The sequence below is a fragment of the Trachypithecus francoisi genome, unplaced genomic scaffold (genome assembly GCF_009764315.1).
Source record: "Trachypithecus francoisi isolate TF-2019V2 unplaced genomic scaffold, Tfra_2.0 Lachesis_group15, whole genome shotgun sequence".
Lineage (NCBI taxonomy): Eukaryota > Metazoa > Chordata > Mammalia > Primates > Cercopithecidae > Trachypithecus > Trachypithecus francoisi.
Window position 1 is genome coordinate 103,392,022 of NW_022681460.1, and position 24,125 is coordinate 103,416,146.

A 24,125-nucleotide genomic window follows, 5' to 3' on the forward strand; every position below is an offset into this window, starting at 1 on the left:
GTGGTGTGCTCCTGTAGTCCCAGCTACTCTGGAGGCTGAGGTGAGTGGGATTGCTTGAGCCCAGGAGTTTGAGGCTGCAGTGAGCTATGATGGCACTACTACACCACAGAATGGGTAACAGAGTAAGACTGTCTCAAAAACAAACTGTAAACAAACAGAAACAGTGGGTCCTCCAACTTTTTTCTTTTTCAAGATTGTTTTGGCTATTTGAAATCCCTTGCAATTCCATATTAATTTTAGGATCCTCTTGTTTATTTTTGCCAAAAAAACCGGCTGGAATTTTGATAGAGATTACATTGGACCCGGGCCAGGCACAGTGGCTCACACTTGAAATCCCAGCACTTTGGGAGGCCAAGGCTGGCAGATCACTTGAGTCCCGGAGTTCGAGACCAGCCTGGCCAACATGATGAAACTCTGTCTCTATTAAAAATACAAAAATTAGCCAGGTTTGGTGGTACATGCCTGTAGTCCCAGCTACTCGAGCGGCTGAGGCAGGAGAATCACTTGAACCCAGGAGGCAGAGGTTGCAGTGAGCCAATATGGTACCACTGCACTCCAGCCTGGGCGACAGAACGAGACTCCATCTCAAAAACAACAACAACAAAAACAGAGATTACACTGGACCTGTACATCACTTTGGGAAGTATTGCCATTTGTGATCATTATTTTTACACATCAACTTAGCTCGTCTATAGTACCCAGTTATTCAATTAAACACCAATCTAGAAGTTGCTGTAAAAGTATTTTTCAGATGTGGTTAATTTTAGTTGACTTGAAGTAAAGGAGACCATCCTTGGAAATCCAGATGATCCTAATTCAATCAGTTGAAAGGCATTAATAGCAAAATTGTGGCCAGGCAGGGTGCCTCATGCCTGTAACCCCAGCACTTTGGGAGGCCGAGGTGTGAGAATCACTTGAGCCCAGGAGTTCAAGACCACCTGGGAGACATAGCGAGTCTTCATCTCTAAAGGAAAAAAAAAAAAAGAAAATTAGCCAGGAGTGGTGGTGCATGCCTGTGGTCTCAGCCACTTGGAAGGCTGAGGTGGGAGGATCACTTGAGCTCAGTAGGTCAAGGCAAGAGCGAGCTATAATACTGCCACTGCATTTCAGCCTGGATGACAGAATGAGACCCTGTCTAAAAGAAAAAAAGGCCGGGCGCGGTGGCTCAAGCCTGTAATCCCAGCGCTTTGGGAGGCCGAGACGGGCGGATCACGAGGTCAGGAGATGGAGACCATCCTGGCTACCACGGTGAAACCCCGTCTCTACTAAAAAATACAAAAATCTAGCCGGGTAAGGTGGCAGGCGCCTGTAGTCCCAGCTACTCGGGAGGCTGAGGCAGGAGAATGGCGTGAACCCGGGAGGCGGAACTTGCGGTGAGCTGAGATCCGGCCACTGCACTCCAGCCCGGGCGACAGACCGAGACTCCGTCTCAAAAAAAAAAGAAAAAAAAAGCACTCCCACCGATGGGTGAAGCTTTAGTTCCTGACAAGAATTCCCAGCCTGCCAGCCTGCCCTACAGATTTTGATCTTGCCAGCCCCCACAATTGTGTAAGCCAATTCCTTGAAATCTCTCTCTGTATCTCTGCCTCTGTCTCTCACTCTCTACAGATAGATTCTCCTCAATTTACGACAAGTGTATGTCTTGAGAAATCCCATTGTAGGTTTAGAATATTGTAAGTTGAAAACACATTTAGACTGGGCATGGTGGTTCATGCCTGTAATCCCAGCACTTTGGGAGGTCAAGGCGGGTGGGTCACTGGAGGCCAGGAGTTTGAGACTAGGCTGGCCAACATGGTGAAACTCCGTCTCTACTAAAAATACAAAAATTAGCTGGGCATAGTGGCGCACGCCTGTAATCCCAGCTATTGGGGAGGCTGAGGCATGAGAATCACTTGAACCCGGGAGGCGGAGGTTGCAGTGAGCCACTGCATTCTGGGCTGGGCAACAACGTGAAACTGTGTCTTAAAACAAAAAACAAACAAAAAAAGCCACAAAAAAAGCATTTAATATACCTAACCTACTGAACACCAAAGTTTAGCCTACCTACCTTGAATGTACTCAGAACAACTTACATAGCCTACAGTTGGGCAATAACATCTAACACAAAGCCTGGTTTTTCAAAAAGTATTGAATATCTCATGTAATTTACTGAGTACTATACTAAAAGTTAGTAACAGAATGCTTGTAAGGGTACTTGAAGTACAGTTTCTTCTGAATGTGTATCACCATCATAAAGTCAAAAAATCATAATTGAACCATCGTTAAGTCTGGTACCATCTGTATATGTATATATCTCCTCTCTCTTTCTTTGAAAGATTTCTGACTGATATACCACTTTAACAATATTAAATCTTCTGGTCCATGAATGTCTTTCCATTTATTTAGTTTTTCTTTAATTTCTTTCAGCAATGTTTTATAGTTTTCAGTGTATAGATCTTGAACTTCCTTAGTTTTTTTTTTTTTTTTTTTTGAGACGGAGTCTTGCTCTGCCACCCAGGCTGGAGGGCAGTGGCCGGATCTCAGCTCACTGCAAGCTCCGCCTCCCGGGTTCACGCCATTCTCCTGCCTCAGCCTCCCGAGTAGCTGGGACTACAGGCGCCCGCCTCGTCGTCCGGCTAGTTTTTTGTATTTTTTAGTAGAGACGGGGTTTCACCGTATTAGCGAGGATGGTTTTGATCTCCTGACCTCGTGATCCGCCCGTCTCGGCCTCCCAAAGAGCTGGGATTACAGGCTTGAGCCACGGCGCCCGGCCCGAACTTCCTTAGTTAAACATTTTCCTAAGTATTACATTGTCTTCTCTCTGTCTCCTTTTTTTTTTTTTTTTTTTAGAGATGGGGTCTTGCTATGTTACCCAGGCTGGATTCAAACTCTCATGCTCAAGGGGATCCTTTCGCCTCAGCCTCTTGAGTAGCTGGGACTACAGGTGTGTGCCACCATATCCAGCTTCTATCCTTTTGAGGCTATTGTAAATGGAATCATTTTCTTAATTTCATTTTTGGATTGCTCATTACTAGTATACAGAAATGCAACTGACTGGGCACAGTGCCTCACACCTGTAATCCCAACACTTTGGGAGGCCCAGGCAGGTGGATGGCTTGAGCCCAGGAGTTTGAGACCAGTGTGGGCAACATAGCAAAACCCTGTCTCTACAAAAAACTACAAAAAAATTAGCTGAGCACAGTGGCACAGGCCTGTAGTCCCAGCTACTGAGGAGGCTGAGGTGGGAGGATCGCCTGAGCTCAGGAGCTCAAGGCTGAAGTGAGCTGTGATCGAGCCACTGTACTTCAGCCTGGGTGACAGAGACCCTGTCTCAAAAAAAAAAAAAAAAAAAGCAACTGATTTTCGTATGTTGATCTTAAATCCCACAACCTTGCTGAACTGGTTTATTAGCTCTAACAGGTATTTTGTACATTCTTTAGTGTTTTTACATACAGGATGATATCATCTGTGAGTAGAGATAGCTTTACTGTATCCTTTTCAATCTGGATGCTTTTATTTTTCTTGCCTAATGGCAATGGCCAGAACCGCCAGGATAATGTTGGACAGAAGTGGCCAGAGTGGGTACTTTGGCTTGTTCCTGTTCTTAGGGGGAAAACATCCAGTCTTTTACCATTAATTGTGTCATTAGCTGTGGGATTTTCACAGAAGCCTTAAGGTTGAGGAAGTTCCCCTCTCTTTCTACTTTGAGTGTTTTTTTTTTTAATCATGAAAGCATTATTGGATTTCTTCAAATGCCTTTTCTGTCTATCGACATGCTCATGTGGCCCAGTTTACTTTTATCCCCTGGCTGGAAGCCTTGGGTTGGAAATTCAATCTCTGTGGTTTTTTGGGGATCAAAGAAAAGAGTTACAGTCTTATAGCTCTGCCCATAAATAATTGCAAGCTCACAGCCGTGGTAAGTGTTTAGGATGCATAAAAACACAAAGTTGGCTCCTGTTGCTGCTCAGCGGTTGGGGAAAGAAAAACAAATGAAGATGTGGTAGTATTCAGTAAAGGATGGAAGAAAACTCGGGCTCACCACTGCTTTTACAGGAAGGAAGGAAGGGAGGGACGGAGGGAGGGAAGAAAGAAGAAGGAAGGAAGGGAGGAGGGAGGGAAGAAAGAAGGAAGGAAGGAAGGGAGGGAGGGAGGAGGAAAGAAGGGAGGGAGGGAGGGAGGAAAGAAGGGAGGGAGGGAGGGAGGAAAGAAGGAAGGAAGGGAGGGAGGGAGGAAAGAAGGAAGGAAAGAAGGAAGGAAGGAAGGGAGGGAGGGAGGGAGGGAACTCATTCAAAGCCGAGGGTGGCCTGTCAGTGGACATGGCACAAGGTGGCAAGAACCTGGGGCTGGGGACACTTTGCTGAGGGACCCGGGACAAGCCATACCCCCTATCTAGGACTCCCTATCTTTAGGACCTTAGGTAAAGGCATGGGATTTGGGCATCCGAGGGTTCTAAGATTCAGGTCTTTGCCAACATGGGGCTCGGAAGCTCCCTGTCCAAATGGCGTTTGTCTGTGGATGGCCACATCAGGGTTCTGCCCATCTCCTGGCTCTGTGTACTCTCAAAGCCAGGCACGTTTCTTAATTCCCTCTAATGATTTCCCAGAGAGCCTGCTGGATCCAGGCTGCTGCTGTGATCACTACAGCCGGCCGATGGGGCTCCAAGCAGACGGGCAGACGGCACCGATTTAGGGGCAGATGTGGAAACAGCAGCTACTGATTTCCAGAGCTTTCTTTCAGTGATGGCTGAGAAAGGCCTACCTGGGGGCACGGGCCACCCTGGGGGTACAAAGCGGAGAGACAGCTGATAAGCCTTACCTAATACCTATCCTATGCTAAAAACTTTACCCCCATCTTCCCAGTTAACTCCCAGTCGGTCTTAGGAGACAGGACTGCTATTGTGCCCATTTTGCAGACGAGAAGCCGAGCTCAGAGAGGGTGGGTAACTTGCCCGAAGGCACAGAGAGTGTCTTGGTCAGTCCGGACGCGTCTGTAGAGTTACAGGAAGAGAAGGGCCGTCCTCCAGAGGGCCGGGAGCGCCCCAGCGCGGGCCCGGGGTCGAGGTTGGTGGTCCCGCCGCCTGGAAGTGCTGGAGCGGCGGGGGGAGAGAGGGAAGTGGGGAGAGCTGCCAGCGGCAAATCCGGAGGGAGGGTCAGGCGGTCGGGGGCGGGGTGGGGGGTGCTGGCACCGGGAGGCAGGGGCAGGATCGGAGAGTCGGGGAGACACCAGGTCCGCGCGAGGCGTCTCAGGGGTAAGCCTGGGGGGCTCTGGGGTGGCGAGGGAGCGGGGTGTGGGGTGGCGCCTGGGGGAGATCGGAGTGAGGCGGGGAACGGGCAGTGGTCTAGTCTGGGGCCCAGGTGCGGGCCGCGGGGGCGGGAGAAGCCGGAAGCCCGAGCCGGCCGCGCTCCGCCCCGGCGGGTCTAGCCCCCGCCCCCGTCCCCGCCGCCCGCTCCTTTTCCCGGGGCGCCCGCGCGGCCAGCTCAGACCTCCCGGCTCGACAGGCAGCGCGGGCGGCGGTGAGTGCGGCGCGGGGACGACGGGGCTCGGGGGCCAGCGGGGGCCAGCGGAGGGCCCGTCGCGCCAGCACCTGCTGGGCGCCCCGGGCACCGCGCCCTTGGCTGGGGGTTCTCGGGAGGCCGGGGGGCGCCGGGCGGGTTGCGGGCATCGAGGCACAGCGGAGGGCGTAGGGGCCGGGCCGGGGCGGGGTCCGGCCACCCAGCCCTGGTCCCGGCCGCGTCTCCGGTTGGGTTCATTTCCTGCGCCCCAGAGTGGCCCGATCGCGTGTGGCGGAGTCGTCCGGCCCCCACCCGAACAAGCGCCCCTCGCGGCCCGCCGCGACCCCCTACGGGGAGAGGACGGCCCCTGGGCTTTTTAGAAAACGGCGCAATTCGCTCTAGGTGACTCAGGTTGAGATTTCCAGAAATATCCCCCGGGGGTTCAGAAACAAAACCAAAACAAACAAAAAAACCCCAACGAATTCCGGAATGCTGTTTGCATACATTTGGCTTCTAGGGGCGCGGGTGCCCGCGTTTCTCCCCTTGCCCCCGCGAGTTCGCGCAAGATCCGGGACGGACACCAGAGGCCCCTGGGAGACCCTGGGGAGGTGAAAATCAGCGAAGAAGGCCGTGGTCCCTAGGCCTGACCCCTCCCCGCGGGGTAAGGTGGGCACCCCGCGAGCGCAGGGGTCCTCTCACTGCTGATGGCACCCAGCTCTGGGCCCAGACGCCGCTCACCGTCCACCGCTGGTGCTGGGTAGGTGCGGGTGGGACCAGCTGGTGACTGGTGGCAGCAGTGGACCTCGCCCCTCCCTGCCAAGCTAGGCAAATACCCTCCCCGCTCTGATTTGCAGGTCACTGTGGATCTAGGTGGTCAGTTGGTGGTGTGCCCGAAGCTCTTCAGGGTCAGGGAGAGGAGGTGACAGTGGAAAGGTGTGTGTTCTGGAAGGGCCAGTCATGCTTCAGGGACCTGGCTAGTTGGACCTTCGCTGGTTTTCTGCTTCCCGACAGTGGAGCTGATGTCACTGGCTGTTGGACTGAGCAGTGGTCACTGGGAAATCCAGTTTCTGGAAGCCACCGGACCTTCCAAGCTCCTACCAGTCTTCCCAAAGAGGATACCTTCCTCCCCTTGGCCTGGTGCACTGGTGCTGGTTCAAAGACTGCCTGAAGCCCAGGTTGCGATCCTCTTTAGGAAAGCCATGATTTGCCTTAATGTGTGCTTGACTGCCTCATCTGCCCTCTCACTTCCTGCCTTCTCAGAGTGACTCTTTTTAGGACTTCCTATTTAGTACTAAACCAGATGCCTGCAGAGAGAAGTGCCACCAGTGTTTTGGTTTTATCAGTTGGAGCAGAATCTAGATGGCGTGTGACTTGCTTTACCTGGCACTGAGTAACACCATGTTGCACTTGGCTTTCTTCTCCACCAGCCCTTGCTCTGGGAACTAAATGTGCACCAAACTGTCTAAGAAACATTTAATTGAAATCTACCATGAGGGAGGCCCATCTTCCTCTTTCCTGTTACTTTAAGGCATGAATAATAGATGCATTTATTCACATTTGAGAAAGCATCTTGTAATGTCACATATTAAGTGACTGGGTGATTGATCTAAGACGTAGGATCAATTTCTTTCTTTCTTTTTTTTTTTTTTTTGAGTCAGAGTCTCACTCTGTTGCCCAGGCTGGAGTGCAGTGGTGCGATCTCGGCTCACTGTAATCTCTAACCCTTCCCACACTCCTCAGCCCCCCACCCAGGTTCAAGCAATTCTCGTTTCTCAGCCTCCCAAGTAGCTGGGATTACAGTTGGGTGCCACCATGCTTAACTAATTTTTGCATTTTTAGTAGAGACAGGGTATTGCCATGTTGGCTAGGCTGGTTTCGAACTTCTGACCTCTAGTGATCCACCTGCCTCGGCCTCCCAAAATGCTGGGATTACAGGTGTGAGCTACCTCAGCCGGTCAATTTCTTAAATCTCTAAAATACCACATTGAAGTGTAATTCACTGTCTTTGGTGAATCCATTTCCTTTTTTGTTCCTTCTGTTCCTTTTATGGGCTGGCTGTTGAGAAATAAAGTGCTACCCTTGCCATGTAAAGGATGCAAAAGAATGGCTCCTGGTCCTGAGGGGTTTACACAATGGGTAGAAAGTAGAAGTACACACAGGCGAAAAAGTTGGTGCTAGCTAACGCCCTTGTAACTCTGGAAAGGGCTTGAGAGCAGTGGAAAGGAGGCAGCTGAGTTAGAGAAAGTTTCATGGAAAAACTGAGGCCTGAGCACATGTGGCAGAAGGAACATGTGGACATAGTTCAAACAAACAGGAGGGTCTCAGCAGAGCTGTGGAGGAGGTACAGCCAAGCCCAGGTGGTTGAAGATAGTAAATGGAAAATCCACTGAGAGGAAGGAGCTGGAAGGCGTTTCCAGCCTAAGTGAATTTTCAAGAAAATAAACAGTGCATGTTTTGCTGACATTACCCATCCTTACTGCTCAGAGGTGTGTAATAGGACTTTGAGAATGGGCTGGTGCCATTTTGTGACTTGAATTTCTCCCACTGAAGAGGAATTTCCCCAGAGCTACAGTGAGGGTGGAAAAAAGAGGATCTGCAAGAGGAAGTCCTGGATTCTTGGCACCGTGACTTGTCCTCTATTTGTTTTTGCTTTTACGGCAGTGAAAATAGCCCCGTGGGTTAGGCGGTCTATCAGGTAAATAGACTTCCTTAGTTCTGTGTTTCTTTAGCACACACATTTTTGACATCTCCCGGGCGCGTTTGGCCACCCATGGTCTGTTCTGAACTTGATTAATGTTTACTTGCCTAAGAATTGTTATTTGAGGTCAAGTGGCATTTTCCAGGGTCCTCATAATTTCATCTTGTTTGAGCCCGTGTTGATTGACTCTCTGGACACCGGTGACAACGGCTTTGTAGCTAATGAAGTTGTCCCTTGGCTGCAGGTTATGTCAGTAGAAGAATTGTGTAATTTCATAGAGTTTAAGGCATGGACACAAGAAAGGAATCATTCTGGAAGCTGTCTGTGTGATGGTAATTCTCTGCTCACCTCATAGTAAGTAGAAGTTTATATACCAGGATCCAAAGCTGGAGGCTTCAGAGAAAATAATGTTGGAGAAGTTAAGCTAATTTAGCTCATGGAGACTTAGAAATAATTGACAGTGTGCCTCAGGTAGGTTTAAGAGCTTAATGATGACTTGCCTTAACCTTGAATTCATGAGGTTATTCCTAAATGATGCACTGATAGTTTGAAATTTTTTATTAAAAAAAATTAAAGAAAGTATGGAAGATAAAGAAGAAAGGCATAACCTCATAGTTTGAATGAAACAACTAGCACTGGCTGTCCTTATCGGGCGGCTTCTATCTTTTGTCTTTGTGCCTGTTTTCTATGAAATTGTCATCAGGGTTCATACAATTTTGTGTCCTAATGCAGTTTCAATCTTATTAATGATCTCATTGCACTGTTTGGTGAAAACCCGTCATTCATGTGGAAACTGGGCATGTGGTTTCACGCAGAATCCAGAAGAAAATTGCCCACTCTGATTGTGGGGGAGCAGCCCAGCTCCCTGATGGAAGCATTTTCCATTCCACAAATCACTATGATTTGTCGTTACGCCATGCTTGAACCTGGCTTTAAGATTGTGGTAACTTTATCTTTGACTTGAGGGACATACCGCCCTGCAGAAACCACCTGAACTCAGAAGATGGAATTGGCACACATTTCTCTGAAATATTTCACTCTGAGCTTCTGTACTTTTAGCTGAGGTCTACTGAAATTCGAATTTGTTTGGGATCAAGTAACCGAAGGCCAATTTCTCGCTTCCTTTCCCAAAGAGAGCTGGAGGTCCGGGTTTCCCCTTTTGTCTAAATCCTTCCTGCTTAACCATGTATGGCTTAAGACGTACCATTCACCTTGAACATTTTCAGGAATGACAGGCAGGTTAAATTCCATGACGACAAAAACCATGTTGCAGAATCGTAGTTTAAAACCTGCCAGGCGACGGTCCTTAGTTTAAGAATTTTAGGCAATATTCAATGTAATAAGTATACAATTTGGATAGTTCCTGAGGGTTGATTATAGTCAGGATCCACTGTGCTCACATTATTGGAAATAACGTTTTTCTCCAGAGAACCTAAAAGACCAGACCTTTTTGACCCTCGCAGCTGGTACTCTATCTTGTTTACAAACTAGGCTATTTTCTTAGGAGACCTGACAATTTGCATGTGAGTGCCCTTCTTTTGCCCAAGGAATCCCTTTTTTATTCTGGGGTCATTTCTGCGATATACATATTCATGCACCTAGCTTAGTGTTTCTTTTCTGGGGGCTGGGAGGTGGGGACCAGAGTAGAATTGAATATTTCTCCTTTTTCTTTCTGGAAGAATCGATCTTCGAGGATTAAGTTGGTGGTTAAAAAGCCGCTTTATCTTTCTGAAGGCCTTGCCCTTTTATGTGTTGATCTGATACCCAAATGTAGAAAACAGTTCTATACACAGCTTGAGATTGTATTTTTAGAAGACTTTGCCACCCACATGTGGCTAAAGTTTTGTGGGGAGTTTTTTTTTTTTTTCCGTTGTGAGTAAAATAGGTATTTCACTATATCTTGCTCTTATTTTCAAACCCTTTGAAAAGCCATTGACCATTTTCTCTTTTATTTTTAGTTGACCCATAATAATCACACACATTTATGGGATAAAGAGTGATATTTTCATACATGTCTCCAGTGTGTAATTGATCAACGGGTAACTGGCATGTTCATCACCTCAAACACTTATGGTTTCTTTGTGTTGTGAACGTTCAGAAGTCTCCTAGCTATTTGAAAATATAGACAGAATCATTGTTAGCCATATTCACCCTACAGTTTACAGAACAGTAGAACTTCTTTCTTCCATTGAACTGTAACTTTGTACCTGTTAACCAACCTCTCTCTAGCCTCTCTTCCCCTCCCCTTTCTAACCTCCAGTAACCTCCAGTTCTTTTCTCTACTTCTGTGAGCTGGATTTTGTTGTCCTTCGTTTGTGGAAGCTGAGAAATACCTTTTGAGGGGAGTGCAGACTTGTGGACAGGTGTAAATATGCATTCAGCTGGACAGAGTTTGGGAGGTTCCTTCAAAACCTATTCTTTTGCTGAAATTCTAGGTACCTTTTTATTTTGTTTTATTTTTTATTTTTCACCTCATCAGTTAGAAGTATCAGAAACTCTCCTTTTCCTCCCACTTAATCTTTGGCATTTAACCAAAATATACTTTATTTATTTATATGTTTTTTGAGACAGGGCCTTGCTCTGTTGCCCAGGCTGGGGTACAGTGGCGTAACCACAGCTCCATGCAGCCTCAGCCTCCCTCTCAGGCTCAAGCCATCTTTCCATCTCAGCCACCACACTACTTTTAGTGGTTTTTTTTTTTTTTTTGTAGAGGGACAGGGTTTCGCCATGTTGCCCAGGCTGGTCTCAAACTCTTGGAGTCAAGTGATCCATCCATCTCGGCCTCTCAAAGTATCGCCATTACAGGCGTGAGCCTCACCCCAAAGCACTCAAATTTTGTTTTTTTTTAATTGAACTTGAGTGCTTTGGGGTAAGACCTGCCTATTTCATTTCACCTTATAGTTTTTCTTACTCTTGGCCTATGTAGGGGAGAGGGAAGACTTTCTTTCTGCCTTCTGAAGGTACCATCATTGAGTCTATGAAATAAACTGATGATTGATGTATTAACAGACAAAAATACATACAAATTTTTCCATGCATAAATGTGGGAGTCCCACAGAAAGTGAAACTCAAAGCAAGGTCAGATGATTGACATTTATATAGTGTGCCTGAGCTACAAAAAAGGAATAAGGAGCTGGGCGTGGTGGCTCATGCCTGTAATCCCAGCACTCTGGGAGGACAAGGCAGGCAGATTGCTTGAGACCAGGAGATCCAGACCAGCCTGGGCAACATGGCAAAGCCCTGTCTCTACAGAAAATACAAAAATTAGCCTGGCATGGTGGCTTATGCCTGTGATCCCTGCCACTCTGGAGGCTGAGGCAAGAGGATCACTTGAACCTAGGAGGTTGAGACTGCAGTGAGCTGACATAGCACAACTGCACTACAGCCGGGGTGACAGACCAAGACCCTGTCTCCAAATAAAACAGAAAAAGGAATAGGGGCTTGGGGCTCCTGGAGGGAGGTGGTGCTAGGTTACAGAAGGGTGAGGGGAGGAAATGTATGGTGAACAAAGGTTGCCTTGTTATGCAGATAAAAAGTCTCTTGAATGATGAAAGTTGTCTCAGAGTAGCCCTCAGAAGAACAGGTGATAGCTTGTGACCAGGTGTCGACTTTCAATCTCCTCTCCTAAGTTAAGATCTTCCAGCCGGGCCTGGTGGCTCATGCCTGTAATCTCAGCACTTTGGGAGGCTGAGGTGGGTGGATCACGAGGTCAGGAGTTCGAGACCAGCCTGACCAAAATGGTGAAACCCCATCTCAACTAAAAATACAAAAATTAGTCGGATGTGGTGGCAGGCAGCTGTAATCCTAGCTACTCAGGGGGCTGAGGCACGAGAATCACTTGAACCTGGGAGGCGGAGGTTGCAGTGAGCTGAGATTACACCACTGCCCTCCAGCCTGGGCCACAGAATGAGACTCTGTCTCAAAAAAAAAAAAAAAAAGAAAAGATTTTCCCTGGTTGATGAAGGTCCTACGATAGTCACTTTAGTTTACACAGATCAAGTATCTTTTCTCTGAAATGCCTGGGACCGGAATTGTTTCGGATTTTGGATTTTTTTCACATTTTGAAATGTTGCATTCTACTTACTGGTTCAGCATCTCTAATCCAAAAATCCAAAATCCAGAATGCTCCAATGAGCATTTCCTTTGAGCATCACGTCTGTGTTCAAAATGTTTCAGATTTTGGATTTTCATATTTGGGATACTCAACCTGTAGATTTCAATTTATTATATCAAAGGACAGCTTTTCAGAACTACTCCTGTGTCTGCAGTTTCTAAGAATAATCAGCTCGAAATATGCCAAAGAAATGGATCCTGAGGTGACATATTCCAGTCTCCTACAGTCATTTTGGGGTGGTGTGTCCTGAGCCCCAACACCTATTTGGCTCATTCATAAGTGTCATCCCTGTGAAGGTATTTAAATAAACTTTCTTTTTTTTTTTTTTCCTTTTTGTGGAGAACGGGGTCTCGCTGTATTACCCAGGCAGGTCTCGAACTCCTGGGCTCAAGCTATCCTCCCGCCTCTGCCTCCCTGAGAGCTGGGATTACAGGCGTGAGCCACCGCGCCCGGCTTAAATAAACTTTCAATTTTGGCATAATTTTTGATTTGCAAGAAAATTGTGAAGTTAGTATAGGGAGTTCCTCACCCAGTTCCTGGTTCTCTCCATTGTTAACATCTTACATCACACAGTATATTTGTCAAACTAAGAAACTGATGTGGTGGGTATGTTACTGTTCACCAAACTCCCCTGATTGTCCCACAGATGTCCTTTTTTCTGGGCCAGGGTCCTAACCCCAGGGTACCACATTGCGTTGATATATTTTATTTATTTATATATATTTATATATTATTTATAATATATAAGTAAATATATTTATATATTATTTATATACATAAGTAAATATATTTATATATTTATAATACATAAGTAAATATATTTATATATTATTTATAATACATAAGTAAATATACTTATATATTATTTATAATACATAAGTAATATACTTATATATTATTTATAATACATAAGTAAATATACTTATATATTATTTATAATACATAAGTAATATACTTATATATTATTTATAATATATAAATAAATAATAAGTATATTTATAATATATAAATAAATATATATTATTTATATATGTAAATAATATATTGTTTATAATATGTAAATAATATATGTTTATAATATGTAAATAATATATTGTTTATAATATGTAAATATATATATATTTATAATATGTAAATATATTATTTATAATATGCAAATAATATATTATTTATAATATGTAAATAATATATATATTATTTATAATATGTAAATAAATATATATATATTATAATATGTAAATAAATATATATATTATTTATTTTTTTAATCCCCATGTTGGCCAGGCTGGTCTCGAACTCCTGACCTCAGATGATCCACCTGCCTTGGCCTACCAAAGTGCTGGGATTACAGGCATGAGCCACCGTGCCTGGTCCCACATTGCACGTAGTCATCCTGTCTCCTCAGCCTCCCTGGCTGTGTTAGTTTCTCAGTCTTGCTTTGTTTTTCATAACCTTGACACTTTTTGAAGATCAGGGATTCTGTAGAATTTCCCTCAAATCAGGGTTGTCTGATGTTTTTCATGTGATTACGACGGGGTTCTGGGTTCTGGGAGGAGAAGACCACAGAGATGAAGTGTCCTTCTCATCCTGTCACATCAGAGGGCACCTGATATGCACATGACATTCCAGATGTTAATATCAAGGGAGAGAGTAAAGTATTCCTGATGTTAATTAATACTAAGGGAGAGAGTGAAAAGGAGGTGTTTGCCAGGTTTTCTCACTTGTGGTTTACTCTCTTTCCCTTTTCATAGACTCTGTTTTTCTTTCTTTCTTTTTTTGTTTTTTTGAGACGGAGTTTTGCTCTTGTTGCCCAGGCTGGAGTGCAGTTGTGTGACCTCGGCTGCAACCTCCGCCTCCTGGGTTCAAGCAATTCTGCTGCCTCAGCCTCCTGAGTAGCTGGGGTTACAGGCATGTGCCACTACACCTGGCTAATTTTGTATTTATTTATTTCTTTATTTATGAGACAGAGTCTCGCTCTGTCGCCCAGGCTGGAGTACAGTGGCCTGATCTCAGCTCACTTCAAGCTCCGCCTCCCAGGTTGCCTCAGCCTCCCAAGTAGCTGGGATTACAGGCACCCGCCACCATGCCCGGCTAATTTTTTGTATTTTTAGTAGAGATGGGGTTTCGCCATGTTAGCCAGGATGATGTTGATCTCCTGACCTCATGATCCACCTGCCTTGGCCTCCCAAAATGCTGGGATTACAGGCGTGAGCCACCGTGCCTGGCCAATTTTGTATTTTTGATAGAGATGGGATTTCTCTGTGTTGGTCAGGCTGGTCTGGAACTCCGGACCTCAGGTGATCTGCCTGCCTGGGCCTCCCAAAGTGCTGGGATTACAGGCATGAGCCACCACGCCCAGCGACTCTGTTCTTTGAAAGAGAGTCATGGAGTCTAGCCCACACACAGGAGAGGAAAGGGAAAGATTAAGTTCCACCTCCTGCTGGGTGCCATGGCTCATGCCTGTAATCCTAGCACTTTTGGAGGCTGAGGCGGGTGGATTACTTGAACCCACGAGTTTAAGACTAGCGTGAACAACATAGTGAGACCCCCATTTCTATGAAAAGTAAAAAAAAAAAAAAAAAATCACTGGGCGTAGCCCCAGCTACTCAGGAGGCTGAGGTGGGAGGATCACTTGAGCCCAGGAGTTGAAGGCTGCAGTGAGTTATGATCAAGCCACTGCATTCCAGCCTGGAAAGAGTGGAATAAGCAAGACCCCATCTCTACAAAAAGTAGAAAATTAGCTGGACTTGTTGATGCACACCTGCAGTCACAGCTACTTGAGAAGCTGAGGTAGGAGGATTGCTTGAGCCCAGGAGGCTGAGGCCACAGTAAGCTATGATGGTGCCACTGCGCTCCAGCCTGGGTGACAGAGTGAGACCCTGTCTGAAAAAAAGAAAAGAAAAGTGTGCCAGGCGCGGTGGCTCACGCCTGTAATCCCAGCACTTTGGGAGGTCGAGGCGGGCAGATCACAAGGTCAGGAGATCGAGACCACGGTGAAACCCTGTCTCTACTAAAAATACAAAAAATTAGCCAGGCGCGATGGCGGGCGCCTGTAGTCCCAGCTACTAGGGAGGCTGAGGCAGGAGAATGGCGTGAACCCAGGAGGCGGAGCTTGCAGTGAGCCGAGATCGCGCCACTGCACTCCAGCCTGGGCGACAGAGCCAGACTCCGTCTCAAAAAAAAAAAAAAAAAAGTGCATCTCCTGGAGGGGGAAGATCTATGCATACTATTTGGAATTTGTCAATGAGGAAGATTTGTCTTGTCTTATTTAAAAAATAGACACTTCTGCCAGGCGCGAGTTGCTTACGCCTACAATCCCAGCACTTTGGGAGGCTGAGGCGGGTGGATAACTTGAGGTCAGGAGTTTGAGACCAACCTGGCCAACATGGTGAAACCTCGTCACTACTAAATGTACAAAAACTAGCCAGGCATGGTGATGGGTGCCTGTAATCCTGACTACTTGGGAGGTTGAGGCAGGAGACTTGCTTGAACCTGGGAGGTGGAGGCTGGAGTGAGCCAAGATCATGCCACTGCACTCCAGCCTGGGCAAGAGGGACACTCCGTCTCAAAAATAATAATAATAAAATAAACACTTCTTATGAGCTCATGCCATAGGTACCCTGTCATAGATGGGATAGATGTGCCATATGGGCACAGGAGACGTCAGCTGTGCAAGGATGTCAGATGCACGTGGCTTTGTCAAGGCCTGGTGGGGAAATATAGATCACATCGCTTCCCCTGGGGTCGAGGGACGGTAACGTAATATGGTCCAGTTAGGGAAATATTAATAGAACCTAACTTGCAGACAGGAAGCAATTAGGAAGCAGGAGGAAGGCATATGTCATCAAGGGCTAGATCTTGTGTTGTCAGCCAGGGGAAGTGAAACAGGCATGAAAAGCACATGACAGGTAATGTCCACCACCAGCCTGTTCCCACGTTATCCATAAGTCTTGCTAAAGGCAAGATTGCTGTTTTCTGGAATTTTCAAAGACAGACAGTTAGACTACCTGCAGTCATCTGGAATTTGGCCAGAACAAAGGAAGTAAACAAATAGAAGACTTCCAAATAAGGTAGATATTTATCATCAAAGCAGATGCCCAAGCCTGTTTACCTTACTCAGAGGAGCGCCCAAGGCAACTATGAGCTCTTACTTTGTGTTACACAGAGTCCTTGCACACTTGGTTCTGCTGGTGCCCAGGTCCTCAGAGGCTTAGAAGCAGCAAATTGTGGTGGTGGAATGGAGCTGCCATCAGCACCATGTTGGACTGTTGGCAGCCTGGGACAGTGTAGAACCGCAGATGTAGACACCAGCGTTTTTCCTTTCCTTTCTCTGTTTCTCTTTCTCTCTCTCTCTTTTTTTCTTTTTTGCAGATTGTAAGAAAGCAGAGAGGAATATGGGATTTATTTATTTATTTATTTATTTATAGACGGTGTCTTGCTCTGTTGCCTACGCTGGAGTGCAGTGGTGCGATCTCAGCTCACTGCAACCTCCACCTCCCAGGTTCAAGCAATTACACCTTAGCCTCTCGAGTGACTGGAACTCTAGGCATGCACCACTTTGCCCGGCTAATTTTTGTATTTTTAGTAGGGATGGGGTTTCACCATGTTGGTCAGGCTGGTCTGGAACTCCTGACCTCAAGTGATTCACCCATCTCGGCTTCCCAAAGCGCTGGGATTACAGGCGTGAGCCACCGTACCCAGCCGGGATTGATTTTAAAAAAGATTAAGGCTGGGTGCAATGGCTTATGCCTGTAATCCCAACGCTTTGGGAGGATCACTTGAGGCCAGCCTGGACAACATAGTGAGACCCCGTCTCTACAAAAAAATTAAAAATTAAAACAACTAGCCAGTCATGGTGGCGTGTGCCTGGAGTCCCAGCTGCTTGAGAGGCTGAAGTGGGAGGATCACTCGAACCCAGGCTGCAGTAAGCTGTGATTGCACCACTGCACCGCAGCCTTGGCAACACAGCGTGACCCTGATTGTAAAACAAAGTTCAATGTAAGAGAGAAAAAATAAAAGAAAAAGGTTAAGATACTTTTTTCGGGGGAGTGTTTACAGAGGCTATGGGTCAGAATGAAGCAACACCAGAAGTTATGGAGACTGGGGTTTCTGCTGTGTTTCGACGCAGTTTTTTGTGTTCTCGGGAGAAGATACCCTTGGCGGTGGGCCATGAGACCTTGGATGTGTGTTTACTCTGACGGCGAGTTGTTGGGGTGGCTTCTGCGGTGGATGGTTCTCTTGGTATTCTAGGTTTTGAAGCTTATTTTTAGACTCTGAACTCCCCTTCTTGGTGGGAGTTGAATCCCTCTGGGGGTTTTCAAGTTGCTTTTGGACTGCTGGTTGTTGAAACAGAAACCCTTTTTGTAGGGTCCCCCATAAACCCAGGCGCTGGTGCCCGCCTCGTGGTGTGAAGGCTCCTGTAACACAACCTCACTCTCCTGGCCCCACACTGCTCACCTGCCCCACGGGACACAGGTACGTGGCTTCTGGGTGTCTGTCCCCGCTGTACCAAGATCTGCCCCCTTGCCTTGTCCCCAGATCCTCCACTCACTCCCAGAAACTGTACCCCTCCCCCCAAAAAAAGTCTCCCCTTCATATCTCTTCCACATCTGCCCCTGTGGGTTGACTTTGCCTCCCTATATAGGTCCCATAAGACTGGCAAGGGAGGGTCCAACATCTCCCAATCCCTTGTCCACCACTGGCCTTTAGAATCCACTGGAGGAAAACTGGATCATAGTGCAACATGAAAAAAAAAGAACTTTTGGCCGGACGCAGTGGCTCACGCCTGTAATGCCAGCACTTTGGGAGGCCGAGGTGGGCGGATCACTTGAGGTCAGGAGTTCGAGACCAGCCTGGCCAACATGGTGAAACCCTGTCTCTACTAAACATAAAAAAATTAACTGGGCGTGGTGGCAGCCACCTGTAATCCCAGCTATTTGGGAGGCTGAGGCAGGAGAATCGCTTGAACCCGGGAGGCAGAGACTGCAGTGAGTCAAGGTCACAGCACTGCATTCCAGCCTGGGCCACAGAATGAGACTCTGTCTCAAAACAGAGGAAAAAGAACTTTATATTGACAAATAGGATGTTGTTAGTGCAAATTTTGGGGTTGATATAGCGGGAGTGGTAAAGGGAACATCTTACCAAACAGAAATAATTAGAAGCTTAATCGCTCAGCAAACAGGGAAGGTCCCAGGGCCAGGTGCTGGGCAGGAACATAGAGGGCTGTGATGACATCACCTTTACCCAGAGGCGGGAAGGACCGGGTCGGAGGCCTCGGGAGGGCAGAGACAGGTTTGCAGAGGAGACTCTTTTTTAATTAAAAAAGTATGTATTTTGTAAATATGTAATATTACTATGGCTCAACATACAAAAGACCAACAAGGGTGTAAAAGTGACCAGTGTTTGCCCCACCCCATCCCCTAGTCCACCTGGTTCCCCTCCCTGTAAACACCGACCATTAAGTTCCTTATATATATGCCTTTGGAGGCATTTTATGCATATTATATACTAGGCCAGACATGGTGGCTCATACGTGTAATCCCAGCGCTTTGAGAGGCCAAGGTGGGAGGATTGCTTGAGCCCAGGAGTTTTGAGACATGCTTGGTCAACATACTGAGACCCCGTCTCTACAAAAAATAAAAAATTAGCTGGGTGTGGTGGTGCACACCTATAGTCCTAGCTGCTCTGGAAGCTGAGGCAGGAGGATTGCTTGAGTCCAGGAGCTCCAGGCTGCAATGAGCTGTGATCATGCCACTGTGCTCCAACCTGGGCAACCCAGTAAGAACCTGTCTTTAAAAAACCCAGTGAGAGGCTGGGCGCGGTGGCTCAAGCCTGTAATCCCAGCACTTTGGGAGGCTGAGACGGGCGGATCACGAGGTCAGGAGATCGAGACCATCCTGGCTAACATGGTGAAACCCCGTCTCTACTAAAAATACAAAAAACTAGCCGGGCGAGGTGGCGGGCGCCTGTAGTCCCAGCTACTCGGGAGGCTGAGGCAGGAGAATGGCGTAAACCCGGGAGGCGGAGCTTGCAGTGAGCTGAGATCCGGCCACTGCACTCCAGCCCGGGCAACAGAGCAAGACTCCGTCTCAAAAAAACAAAACAAAACAAAACAAAAAAACCCAGTGAGAACCTGTCTTTAAAAAAAAAAAAAAAGACTAGGCATCTTGGCTCATGCCTGTCATCCCAGCACTTTGGGAGGCCGAGGCCAGAGGATCACTCGAGCTCAAGAGTTTGAGACCAGCCTGGCCAACATGGTGAAACCCTGTCTCTACTAAAAAGACAAAAATTAGCTGGGTGTGGTGGTGGGCCCAGCTATTCGGGAGACTGAGGCAGGAGAGGTGCTTGAACCTGAGAAGCGGAGGTTGCAGTGAGCCGAGATCACACCACTGCACTCCAGCCTGGGTGACAGAGCAAGACAAAAAAAAAAAAAGGTGAATCTTATTCTCTCACCATACACAAATGGTGGCACACTACAAACACTGTCCTGGCTCATTAAACATGATGGTGTATCTTGGTGATGATTGCATTTCCCCAAGTAGAACTCTTCCTTATTTCAGTACCTTGCGGGGAGGGACCATCCCTGACTGGTACCCGTGCCTTGCTGGTGGACTAGGCTTCTGCTGTTATTAGCAACGCTGTAGTGAATACCCCATGTGCTTGTCATTTCGTCATTTCAGTCACATGTGGGGGTTATTGCCAGCACACATTTCTAGAGGAAGAGTTGCTGGACTTGTGCATGTTAAATTTTTTTGGCTGTTTCTGTTGCAGGAGCCTCAGTTTATCCATACCCCACGCTAGCTCTCTGTGTGTGTTACCAACATTTTGCTCTTTGCCTGGTGGACGGGTGAAAAATGGTACCATGATAATGGCATCGCTTATGGGGTTTAAAAGAAATCTTTTATGGCCAGGTGCAGTGGCTCACTCCTGTAACCCCTGGCCTTTGGGAGGCCGAGGCGGGCGGATCACTTGAGGTCAGGAGTTCGGGACCAGCCTGGGCAAGATAGCGAGACCCCGTCTCTACCAAAAATACAAAAAGTTAGCCGGGCGTGGTGGTGGGCGCCTGTAGTCCCAGCTACGCAGGGGGCTGAGGCATGAGAATTGCTTGAACCCGGGAGGCGGAAGTTGCAGTGAGCCGAGATCGCACCACTGCACGCCAGCTTGGGTGACAGAGTGAGACCCTGTCTCAAAAAAAAAAAGATAAAAGAAAAAGAGCTTTAGATATGCAGAAAATGGGTACAGTTCATACAGAGAGCTCCCGTATACTGTCACCCAGCATCTACTTCACTACGGGACACTGGCCACAACTGCTTCTCTGACGCTGCTGCATTACCGCTTACCAAACTCCAGGCTTTATTTGGGCATCACCAATTTTTCCAACTAAGCCTTTTCTGTGCCAGGGTTCTACGTCGCATTCAGTTGTCACCTCTCTATTCATTCTTCTCTGGTCTTTGACAGTTTCCTGGACTTTCTTGTTTTCCGTGACCTTGACAGTTTTGAGGAGCGCTGGCCTGGTGCCCTGTGGCAGGTTTTCTCATGACTATGTGGGGCTGCGGGTTGAGGGGAGGAAGTCCACAGAGGCCCTTCTCACCTCCTCCTGTCAGTCAGCAGGTGTGTGATGTCATGTGACTTCTCGCTGATGCTATGCAACCTGATCATCGTCTCCGTGCGGTTTTAGCTGCATCTCCCTGCTTTAGAGGAGGACTAGAGCGTCGTCTCGTGCATGAGGACTTGGGGTGTTGTCTAGGGGAGGGCTGTGGTCAGCCTGATGCGTTTGAGGTTGAGGGGTGGGGGAACCACAGGGACTTTGTGCAGACCCTGCATTCCTGGGGAGCAGGAAGGAACAGGAAGCATCTTGACATGGAAGGTGGATTTGGAGGAGAGGCAGGTCACTGGAGGGGCTGAGGATCCAGGCTAAGGCAGGAGGAGGATTTTGTTTTGATCTATTTGTTTATTTATTTCTTTTGAGATAGGGTTTTGCTCTTTCACCCGGTCAGGAGTGCAAGTGGCATGATCACAGCTCACTGCAGCCTCAAACTCCTGGGCTCAAGTGATTCTGCCACCTTAGCCCTGTGAGTAACTGGGACTACAAGTGTGCACCACCATGCCCAGCTAATTTTTTTTTTTTTTTTAAAGAGACAGAGTTTTGCCGTTTTACTCAGGCTGGTCTTAAACTCCTGGATTCAAGTGGTCTTCCCGCCTCACCTCCCAAAGTGCTGGGACTACAGGCATGAGCCACTGTGCCCGGAAAGATTAAGCCATTTAGGAGACCTCAGGAAAGGAGCCAGCCGAGAGGGCATGATTGGCAAGAGGGGACATGGTCTGAGCACAGTCCCTCCCGGGGACCACAGGGCCTGCTCCCACCTAGAGATGGCCACGTTCACCAGATTAAAGTGAACTCTGAGCCAGAGGAAGAGGGCTGCTTCTGAGCCCAGGGCGGGTGGACAGATGCCTGGGGGTTAAGGTGGGAGGCTGAGAGGGTCTGATCTTGCCTGGTGCCTTCTGCTGTGGGAAGGGGAAGCGTGCCCATTGAGAATCTGCAGGGCCAGAGGGGAACCTGGGCAACCCATCTATCAGCGTGGATGGATGAGTTTTCTAACGCATTACCTGGAACTCGGTGGCTTAGGTAACATGAATGTAGTATCTTCCAATTCTGGAGCCTGAAGTCTGCAGTGGGCTTCACCCACTGCAGATTAAAATCAATGTGTCAACTGGGCGCAGTGGCTCACGCCTGTAATCCCAGCACTTTGGGAGGCCAAGGCGGGCAAATCACCTGAGGTCAAGAGTTTGAGACCAGTCTGGCCAACATGGTGAAACTCCATCTCTACTAAAAATACAAAAATTAGCCGGGCATGGTGTTGGGTGCCTGTAGTCCCAGCTACTCAGAAGGCTGGGGCAGGAGAATCGCTTGAACCCGGGAGGCGGAGGTTGCAGTGAGCCGAGATTGCGCTACTGCACTCCAGCCTGGGCAACAGAGCGAGACTTGGTCTCAACAACACAAAAAAAGTAAGTGTCAGCTGGACTGCGCTCCTGGAGGCTCCCAGGGAAAATCCACTGTCTTGCCCTTCCCAGCTTCTGGAGGCCGCCTGCATTTCTTAACTTACGGCCCTTCCTCCCCCTTCAAAGCCAACCGCTTCTTCTACATTTAAACCCAACAGAGGTCTTGCTCGCCCAGGCTAGAGTGTAGTGGTGTAGACATGGCTCACTGCAGCCTCAACCCCCGAGACCCAAGCATCCTTCCACCTCAGCCTCCCAAGTAGCTGGAACAATACATGTGCGCTACCACACCCTGATAATTTGTGTAATTTTTGTAGTGATGAGGTCTCTCTGTGTGGCCAGGGCTGGTCTCGAACTCCTCTACCTTTCTTTTATAAGGACCTTTGTGATTACACTGGGCCTACCTGGCTAATCCAGAATAACCCCCTCATCTCAAGATTCTTAATCACATACATAAAGTCTCTCTTTACCACTTAAGGTCACATATTCAGAGCTTCCAGGGATTCAGCTGTGAACGATTTTGGGGAGCATTATTCTGTCTACCACGCTGGCGGTAGGGGTGGGAACGTCAGACTGTAGGGGATTTAGCCAAAGAAGTGAATGTCTACCTGTGAAGCCGTGGAGGCAGTGGGTACAGAACAGGCCCCTGTGGCGAGATGAGGTCTGTGCCTGGGTCCTCCTGCCTCTCGCAGTGAAGACCCCATGGGACTGTGGGAAAGTCACCCCCTCCCTGGGTTTTACTGTCCTCTGTAATGACAGCTATGTGTTTACTAGTCACCTGCTTACCCAATGTTCTGGGTATGTTTTGCTCACTACGTTCTCACAGCAGCCCTCTGAAGTGTAAATACTATTGTTGGCCCATTTTCCAGATGAGGAAACCTGAGAGAAATATGGCAACTCACCCCAGTTTGCATACCCCAGAAGTGGCAGAGTTGGGATTTGAACCAAGGAGGCTGGGTCTTAGAGTTTCTGCTCTTAAAGGTTTGATCTGCCTTAAAATTCTGCCATTTTAACTTTTTTTTTTTTGAGACAAAGTCTTGCTCTGTGGCCCAGGCTGGAGTGCAGCAGTGCGTCTTGACTCACTGCAATCTCCGCCTCCCAAGTTCAAGCCATTCTTTCGCCTCAGCCTCCCAAGTAGCTGGAATTACAGGCACGCACCACCACACCTGGCTAATTTTTACATTTTTAGTAAAGATAGAGTTTTGCCATGTTGGTCAGGCTGGTCTCAAACTCTTGACCTCAAGTGATCCACCCGCCTCGGCCTCCCAAAGTGCTGGGATTACAGGCGTGAGCCACCGTTCCTGGCCTGGAACTACCCGCTTAATATCCTTCCCTAGCCACAACCAGAACTGGAATGGATGCTGGCCCAAGCAAGCGGTCCCTTCCACTGAGTGATGATTCTAGCAGTGCTGTAAACTTGCACCAAGGAGAAAAAAATGAACCAGTCTTGAGGTTTGGAGACTGCGGCAGTTTTTCTTTCTGACTTCATCTTGTCCATGTGCACACGCCCCCACACTTCCCTTTCCACCTCTGTCCATCCATGTTTTGTTGTTGTTGTTGTTGTTGTTGTTGTTTTGAGACAGAGTCTTACTCTGTTGCCCAGGCTGGAGTGCAGTGGCACAATCTCAGCTTACTGCAACCTCTGTCTCCCAGGCTCAAGAAGTTCTTCTGCCTCAGCGTTCCAAGTAACTGGGATTACAGGTGTGTGCCACCACACCTGGCTAATTTTTGTGCTTTTAGTAGAGACGGCGTTTTGCCGTGTTGGCCAGGCTGGTCTCGAACTCCTGACCTCAGGTAATCCGCCTGCCTTGACCTCCCAAAGTGCTGGGATTACAGGCGTGAGCCA

At 47.8% G+C, this 24,125-nt stretch overlaps 1 protein-coding gene across 14 annotated transcripts in view; it reads left to right on the plus strand.

Annotated features, from left to right (window-relative positions):
- The window catches only part of LITAF (lipopolysaccharide induced TNF factor), an 85,258-nt gene that overhangs the window by 40,955 nt on the left and 20,178 nt on the right, over positions 1-24,125 (plus strand). The window contains exon 1 of one of the 14 annotated variants that reach the window (XM_033236507.1): positions 4,376-4,396. The exons of 2 other annotated variants lie outside the window; for them this stretch is intronic. The gene's annotated coding sequence lies outside the window, so the exon portion shown is untranslated. Of the gene's footprint in view, positions 1-4,375; positions 4,397-4,815; positions 5,040-5,095; positions 5,228-5,347; positions 5,493-5,971; positions 6,229-6,384; positions 6,405-6,516; positions 6,647-8,028; positions 8,167-17,588; positions 17,759-18,586; positions 18,608-24,125 lie in introns of those variants that run through there. 11 more of the 14 variants (XM_033236504.1, XM_033236511.1, XM_033236502.1 and 8 more) reach the window with 11 other exon arrangements.